The sequence below is a fragment of the Equus przewalskii genome, chromosome 5 (assembly GCF_037783145.1).
Source record: "Equus przewalskii isolate Varuska chromosome 5, EquPr2, whole genome shotgun sequence".
NCBI lineage: Eukaryota > Metazoa > Chordata > Mammalia > Perissodactyla > Equidae > Equus > Equus przewalskii.
In genome coordinates this window covers 24,321,568-24,329,553 of record NC_091835.1, presented here as the reverse complement: position 1 = coordinate 24,329,553, position 7,986 = coordinate 24,321,568, and the positions used below count along the sequence as shown (strand labels likewise).

Sequence of the window (7,986 nt, the reverse complement as noted above, 5' to 3'; positions counted from 1 at the left end):
ACAGGAGGCCCTCGCTGCTTTTCCTGCAGCAGCAGTGGCAACGGGGTCACGACCAAGGGTGCACGGCGCGCACTAGGACCTGATGAAAGGCTCCTTCTGAATCGTGAACTGACAGAAGAATGCCCTGGGTCACAACTAATAAAGGGCATTGTTAACAGACGAGAACAAAGCTGCCTTCATTTCTTCATTCGCCGGCCCATTTGGTGAAGCAGTTACCAAGAGCCCAGGCCAACACACACAGAGCGTGGTTTTAATTACATCCTGTGAATTTATTTTTCCAGAGAGAAATATTTCTTGGGGAAATGTCCATAAAAGCAACCTGAGCAGCAGTGTGATGGAGTGTGTTTCCTATAGGAAGTCTGTTCAGCTTAAGTCCCAGCTTGGAGCACATTTCTGCAAAGACAGGGGACCCGAAGAAGGCTGCCGACAGCCCCAGAGATGGCAGTGTTGTGGCCTGGGACCATGGGTGTGCTGGGCGGGAAGCCCCTCCCGCGAGCAGAAGGCAGGTGGGCGAGGGCGAGATAGTTTCCGCTGACTCAGTCTCCAGGTGACCTTCAGTGAGTTTGCAGGGGTATGGCCGCACGATTCTGCTTGCTGCATCATGGGCTCCTTGGAGAAACTTCTGAAGGACCAGCTATAGAAAGAAGGAAAAGGATCCCAGATGGAAGGTCTTAGATGCAAGACGGAATAATGAGCAGATACTGGTAAACATGTGAATAAATTGTGACAAACCTTGGCTGCCTAAACAACAATAAAACATTTAATTCATGAGCTAAAAAACAGGAAAAAACTAAAATGCTAGACAAGACGGCATATAAGTTGGGGCTGTCCTTGTATTACTGGAAGAAAGAAAAAGATACTGATTAATCTTAGACTTTGTCAAATACCAGTATTAGAGTAACTAAGGTAACCATTGAAATAACAACCGCAGAATGCACAAGTTCCAAACTACACAGATGTAGGAAAATTGAAAAGGAAAAATTTTAGGATAAAAACTTTTCTTTTTCCAAAAGAAGGCCAAAAGATGAGGCTGAGAAGAAACAAAAAGTGGGAAAAATAGACACCACTTAAAAAGATAGTATAATAAATACAAATGGAAAAAATTCTCCAGGTAAAAATCAAGGCTACTCAACCAAATGTTTACAAGAGATGCAGTTAAAATATAAGAATTCAGAAAGGCTTAAAGGCAAAGGATGAAAATTATGTGCCAGGCAAAAACCACAAGAAGAGGGGGCTGGCCCTGTAGCCAAATGGTTAAAGTTCTGTGGGCTCTGCTTCAGCAGCCCAGGTTCACAGGTTCAGACCCCAGGGTGCGGACCTGCTCCACTCATCAGTCATGCTGTGGAGGCATCCCACATACAAAATAGAGGAAGATTGGCACAGATGTTAGCTCAGGGCTAATCTTCCTCACCAAAAAAAAAAAAAAACCTGCAAGGGGAAATCAATTGATCACCATAGTGGGTAGGAGACTTTAAAACCCCTCTCTCAGTAAGTGATGAATCAAGCAGAAAAGACATGTGTAAGGATACGGATTTGGAAAGACAATCAACAAGCTTGACAGAACGGGCATATAGAGATGTAACACTGTACCCAACAATTTGAAATACAGATTCTTTTCAAAATTATATGGAACACAAGGGGCCGGCCCAGTGGCGCAGCAGTTAAGTTTGCACGTTCCGCTTCTTGGCAGGCCAGGGTTCGCCGATTCGGATCCCAGGTGTGGATATGGCACCGCTTGACACACCATGCTGTGGTAGCTGTCCCACCTATAAAGTAGAGGAAGATGGGCACGATGTTAGCTCAGGGCCAGTCTTCCTCAAAAAAAAAAATTATATGGAACACAAAAATAACAAGTGTAGGCAAGGATGTGGGAAAATTGGAACTCTTGTCCACTGCTTGGGAGTGTAAAACAGTGTAGCTGCTGTGGAAAACAGTATGGCGAGTCCTCAAAAAATTAAACAGAGACTTACCATCTGATCCAGCAATTCCAATTCTGGGTATATAGCCAAAAGAATGGAAAGCAAGTATGCAAACGGATATTTGCACACCCCTGTTCATAGCAGCATTATTCAAACAGCCAAAAGGTGGAAGCAACCCAGGTGTCCACTGACAAATGAAGGGACAAACAGAATGTGGTCCATCCACACAATGGAATATTATTCAACCTTGAAAAGAAAGGATATTCTGACACGTGCTACAACATGAGTGAAACTTGAAGGTGTTGTGCTAAATGAAATTAGCCAGTCACGAAAAGACAAATATTGTATGATTCCACTTACATGAGGCTCCTAGAGTCGTCAAATTCATAGAGACAGAAAACAGAATGGTGGTCCCCAGGGGCTGGGGGGGGGGATGGGGAGTCAGCGTCGAATGGGGACAGAGCCTCACTTGGGGAAGATGAGAAAGTTCTGGCAATGGATGGTGGTGATGATGGCACAACAATGTGAGCGTGCTTAATGCCACTGAAGCGGACACTTAAAAATGGTTAAAATGGTAACTTATATAGTATGTGTATTTTACCACCATTAAAAAAAAGGGATGATGACATGTCAAAATGTTGTTTGCTAAGCCCAGTAAAGTGGTAAATTGTGGGAAAAAAACTACATGGAACTTTCACGAAATTGACTATGTGCTGGGCCGTAAAGGCAGATCCACAAGGCTCAAAGGGTTGAGACCAGGCAGGTCACACTCTCTTGCCAGGAGGTGATCTAACCAGAAACTAGGAACCCAAAGATAACGGGGGAGCAGGGGAAAGAGCGTGTATTTGGCCATGGGCCCAAGAGGACATTCTTACAGAATGAGAAAATATTTGCAACTGAACCAAAATAAGGTATCCATTCAATGAAATGGTATGCAGCTATTAAGGCTATGGTTAAGAGAACACTTAGTGACAAGGGGGATCTATAATAAATTGTTCACTGAAAGTGAGAAGTTGTCGTGACACCACAACGTGAGCTATGTAATCCCAACAGTGTCAATGTGTGTGCTTATGTGTGTGTGTTGTATACGCATAAAAAATAGACGAGATTGTAAAATTTTTAAAGATGAGAAGGCAGATACACACCAGCAACCAGCAGAGAAATCGTGGTCAACTTTGGAAGGTGGGATTATGAGTCACGTCTGTGTCCTTCTCCGTGCCGTTTTCTAACTGAACGCATGTCAAGGAAGTCAGCAGAAAGCCTGCAATAAAAGTCACTGAGATAAAGCAGCTGCAGCTGTGTGGGCAGAGGATTGCGAGCCAGCACCCCCCACCACCACCGCACCCAGTGTTTGATCCACTCAGTGCTGCTGTGGGCTTGACACCATGAGAAGGATCAACCAAAGGGCATTGGGTGGTCAAGGAAGGGCACCCGGGACACCCTCCCACCTCTTCCCAGGTGGGAGATGCCACCTGGCAGGACCCTGGGTGGAGGCAGCCTGGATCTGCCCCGGGAGTGGACGCGGCAAGTTCCACTCCCCTGCCTCCTGCTACCCATCCCCCAGTCCTCTGACTCTGGAGCCCACAGCCGACCATGCCAGACCCTCTGGAGCACCTCAGTACCCTGGAGCCCACTAAATCGAGGGCGAGGAGGCCACGTCCTGAGCCCCCAGATGTGTCTGTTCTAGAAAACAGAGCCTGAAGGAGCTGTAACCTCCAGAGGCAGGTGTGTCGGGAAGCGGGACAGCTGTGTCATTGGGAAGCAATCAGCACACCTTCCTCAGGGCTCCAGCCGCAGCCCTCCCAGAGCCAGCACGCCGGCCTTTACAAGGGCGCGGGGACTCGGGGAGCAGTGTAGCCTGAAGAGCCTGCCGTGCAGGGAGCTGGCCTTGGAAAGGAGGGCAGAACTCCAGTTACCGAGACGGCATTTCCTGGGGCTGCCCTGGAGCGGGAGGAGGCCTCACTTTTCCAGGGGCCCAAATCCCTCCGCCTCCCATGGGGCGAAGCCCACAGCTTAAGGAGGCCCCCCTGCCCCCAGCTCCCTGTCAGAACGGAGAGGACCAAAACCAGAGAGCGAATCTTCCCCTGGTTGGGGGGAGGAGAACTATAAATATTAACAATGACATAATGCATAATAGTTTTTTAAAATATTAATGATATAAAGATGAGTAGCACACAATTTACAAATGATGAAATACACAATACTCTTTATTATAAATTCCACATAGACAATTGATTCTCATAGAATGCTTTTATTGATTTTTGCTGAACTTTTGAATCCATAGCCAACCTATGGTTGCAATTGAAAACCAAGTGTGGTTCTTTTTTTTTAATTTAATCTTTTTTTTTTTTAATGGTTTTTGGTGAGGAAGATTGGCCCTGAGCTAACGTCTGTTGCTAATCTACCTCTTCTTTTTTTTTCCCCACCAAAGCCCCAGTACACAGTTGTATATTCTAGTTGTAGGTCCTTCTAGTTCTTCTATGTGGGACGCCGCCTCAGCATGGCTTCATGAGCGGTGTGTAGGTCCATGCCCAGGATCCAAACCAGCGCACCACAGGCCACTGAAGCAGAGCACAGAAACCTAACCACTACACCACCAGGCTGGCCACAAGTGTGGCTCTGATCTCAGTGTCAGTTAATATGTATTTTCACTTAGTTTAACGAGGAAAGTGACACAACAAAGACCTACAGAGAAGTTCACTTGCTTGAGAATGACACGAGCGCTCTCTTTGCTGAACTGAATGATGGCCTTTAAATACTGGAAGGCTATTTCAATGTTTTGCGCTGTTCACAATGTAATGGCTGCAGATACGAAGTACTTTTAAGCTGAATGTGCATTTTGGTCACTCCGTCGCATTTGCCGATTTCCACAGTGTAAATACTCCCACCTTGGTCAAGAGTGACTTAACCAAACTTGGAGCTGGGAAGAGATGCACAGTAATGTGCCTCAGCATTTCCACCAGACAGACGCAAGGTGGGAATAACCTCAAGGGCACAGATAAGAGTAAAATGTGATCCAATAATTAAGAAGTGAGGGGTTTCTAGTCTTCACTACCTTTGTTTTTAACACAATGGCTCACAGAATTCCTGAAAAGTTTAACAGTCTCCGAATCAAGCAGCTGCAGCCCTCCGTGGCCTTGAGACCTGGAGCTCAGGCCCTCGGGGTGCCAGCGTCCGGGGCTGGGGGCTTGGAGGCAGGGAGGGGGCCCAAGTGTGGACTGGAGGTGCCCACAAGCTGGGCCCTGCTGGTCTCTTCCTGGGGGATAGCGAGGGGGACCCTCACCACAGCCCGATTCACCCCAGAGACCACTTGGCCCTTTACTAACTGTGACCTTTCTCATTCCACTGCTGAGTCCAAGAATTTTATTTGAACCTCACGAATGGTTGTAAAACGAGGGGAATGCCCACATGGGTGTGCGGTTTTACAGGCAATGGGAGAGAGGCTGGCGGAGGATGCAGGCCTGGCTCACGAGCCCGGCGGGTGACGCTGCTCTCAGCCGGGCGCAGAAGCCACCACGGGGGGAGGTGTCTGAGGGGGAGCTTCCCTCCGCAGCCCCGCCAGCCGCAGGAGCCGCGTCCACGTGCCGATGCCAGGTTTTGATTTTGCAACGGTCCGAACGAGCTTAATGCTTAAAATCCACGGTTTAAGAGTTTTTATTTGAAAGCTCTATTTTTAAATGCATCCCAGTGTTTGGATTGAAACGGCCCCAAAGCTGCTTTCCTTCAGAGCCATAACCTCAGGAAATGGAAAAGCCACCAAATGTGGGCTCTGCTCCACTCCTTGGGCGCGCCCTGCGTAAAGTGGAGAGTGAGGTCACCTTCGAGGGGGGTCCAGCCACGTAGGGAGGGGGTGAGTCCCAGTGCAGACCGGCACTCAGGCTGCACAATGGCCCTTCCTCCATAAAAAATACATTTATGTATTGCAAAAAATGACATTTAGGGGCCTGCCCGGTGGTGCAGCCATTAAGTTCCCACGTTCTGCTTCTCAGTGGCCCGAGGTTCAGCAGTTGGGATCCCGAGTGCGGACATGGCACCAGTTGGCAAGCCACGCTGTGGCAGGTGTCCCACATATAAAGTAGAGGAAGATGGGCACAGATGTTAGCTCAGGGCCAGTCTTCCTCAGCAAAAAGAGGAGGATTGGCAGCAGATGTTAGCTCAGGGCTTATCTTCTTCAGAAAAAAAATGACATTTAACAACTACATTGATATAAAGGCTAATACATTAATATTATATATTAAAACATTTATTCTGACCTAAAAGTTCATTCCTTCTTCTAATTATGAAAGAAGTTAAAACACAATCTCAGGCCCCTAAAAGTGTCGTGGACCCACTGCACCAGCTGTGTCTAACAGGTCAGTGGGCCTTGCTGAACAAACACGCAGGAACGCACCCCAGGGATCAGCCCAACGGCCAGCAGCGCCCTCCTGAGTGGCTCCCCTGGACCCTGGGGCCGGCCACACTCTGAGACTCAGGCCTGTGCCTGGGACTTAGGGCCTCGGAGGCCTGTGACTCACCCTGGCAGCCTTGGCTTTCTCATCTGTAGAATGGGGAGCTAAAGCCTCACTCCCAGCCCGGGAGAGGCTCACGAGAGAAAGTGGGATCGAAAGATCTTTGTAAACAACCTCACGCCGGGAGGGTTCCTCCTTTGTTCCTTGCAGCCCCAACAAAAAAGCAGACGGGACTTGCCCGACACAGGGACCTTCAAACCCTGACCGAGGGCCAAGCCCTGGAAACCTGCAGAGCAGCTGTGGCCAACCCAGGAGGCAAGCGCCAGGCACGTGATCGCACAGGATGATTTCGCCTGGGGTTTTAAAGGACAATTTTGGGAAATCCTGGGAGGGTCTCAGACAGGTTTCTTGAAAGTGAAGTCGAAAAACTGGCAAATGCACTTGTGATCAAGATCTGTTCTGAGCAAGGCACAGCCCATTGAAAGCTGCGGGCGATGTCGCCCCCTGTTCCCTGGGGCCATGATGAAAGCCCCTGAGAGGTGATTCTATGACGTTCCCCCCCTGGCTGGAGGAGGGCCAGCTGAGAGCCAGATAGGCCTCTCCAGGCAAACTGGGAGCAGAGACAGGGGTTGGAGGCTGCCCGGGCCTTCAGAGGAGCAGGAACCACAGTGAGGCTCAGCCTGCAGCCGGCTCCTGAAGATCCTCTCTGCCGAGGCCTGGAGCTCAAGCTTTTCCTATGTGAGGGGGCCGGCACGTTGGTGGAGTCAGCAGATAGAGCAGTGAGGAGGGTGGGGTGGAGATCTGAGATAGCGGGATGGCTCATTCCTTGTTGGAATAGGAAAGGCCTAGAAGTAGCAGAGGGAGCATCCACTGGAATGCTCAACAGCATCCCTGAGAAGTGATCAACTAGTCTCTGCTTGCACACCTCCTGCGACGGGGAGCTCACTATCTACCCAGGCCATCCACACCACCTTTGGACCACTTTGTCTCAATGCAGACGTCTTCCTTATACAGAGTCAAAGTCTATCTCCCTATATTTCTCACCCATGGGTCGGTCCTAGGGCCACAGAGAACAGTTTCACCCCCTCCTCCACCCTCCAGACCTTTTATTTGAAGACAGTGGTTGTGTCCCTGCTCCAGCTTTCTCTTCTGTCAGCAAAATAGCCCTGTTTCTAATTTTGAGAAGTACTTCCAAAACACCCTCTAAAAATATCAAACAATTTACACCACCACATCCTCAACCACACCATCTATTATTAATCTTCTTAACTTTTGCCAAATGAAAATTTGTGCCAATGTGTGATATTAACTTACAGCACGCAGATCACCACTGGCAGCCAACACTCAGACAGAGCACGCTGTGAGCCAACTGTCGATCTTTCTGCTTTATGACCGTAATGCACTCATCCCCTGACAGCAAACTATGAAGCAGGTACCGTCTGGATTAACCCACTCATACGGCTGGGAAAGTGGGGCAGAAATTCAGGCCACTTGTCTAAAGTCACAAGCTAATAAATGAGCCCTCCACAGGCTGAGGGCAGGGGCACCCTGACCTCCCGGGAGTTGAACGCAGGTAACTCTCTCTTGCCTGGATTCCCAAACTCTCTGCCACATTATCT

The 7,986-nt window shown here is 48.9% G+C and overlaps 1 long non-coding RNA gene across 1 annotated transcript; it reads right to left on the bottom strand.

Moving 5' to 3' along the window:
- Positions 1-248: 248 nt before the first annotated feature.
- Positions 249-6,647, bottom strand: LOC139083299 (uncharacterized). Its single transcript, XR_011539915.1, has 4 exons — positions 6,434-6,647; positions 3,065-3,180; positions 1,591-1,766; positions 249-634 (listed from the first exon to the last, which is right to left on the bottom strand). It is a non-coding gene; the product is annotated as an uncharacterized lncRNA (long non-coding RNA).
- Positions 6,648-7,986: the final 1,339 nt, after the last annotated feature.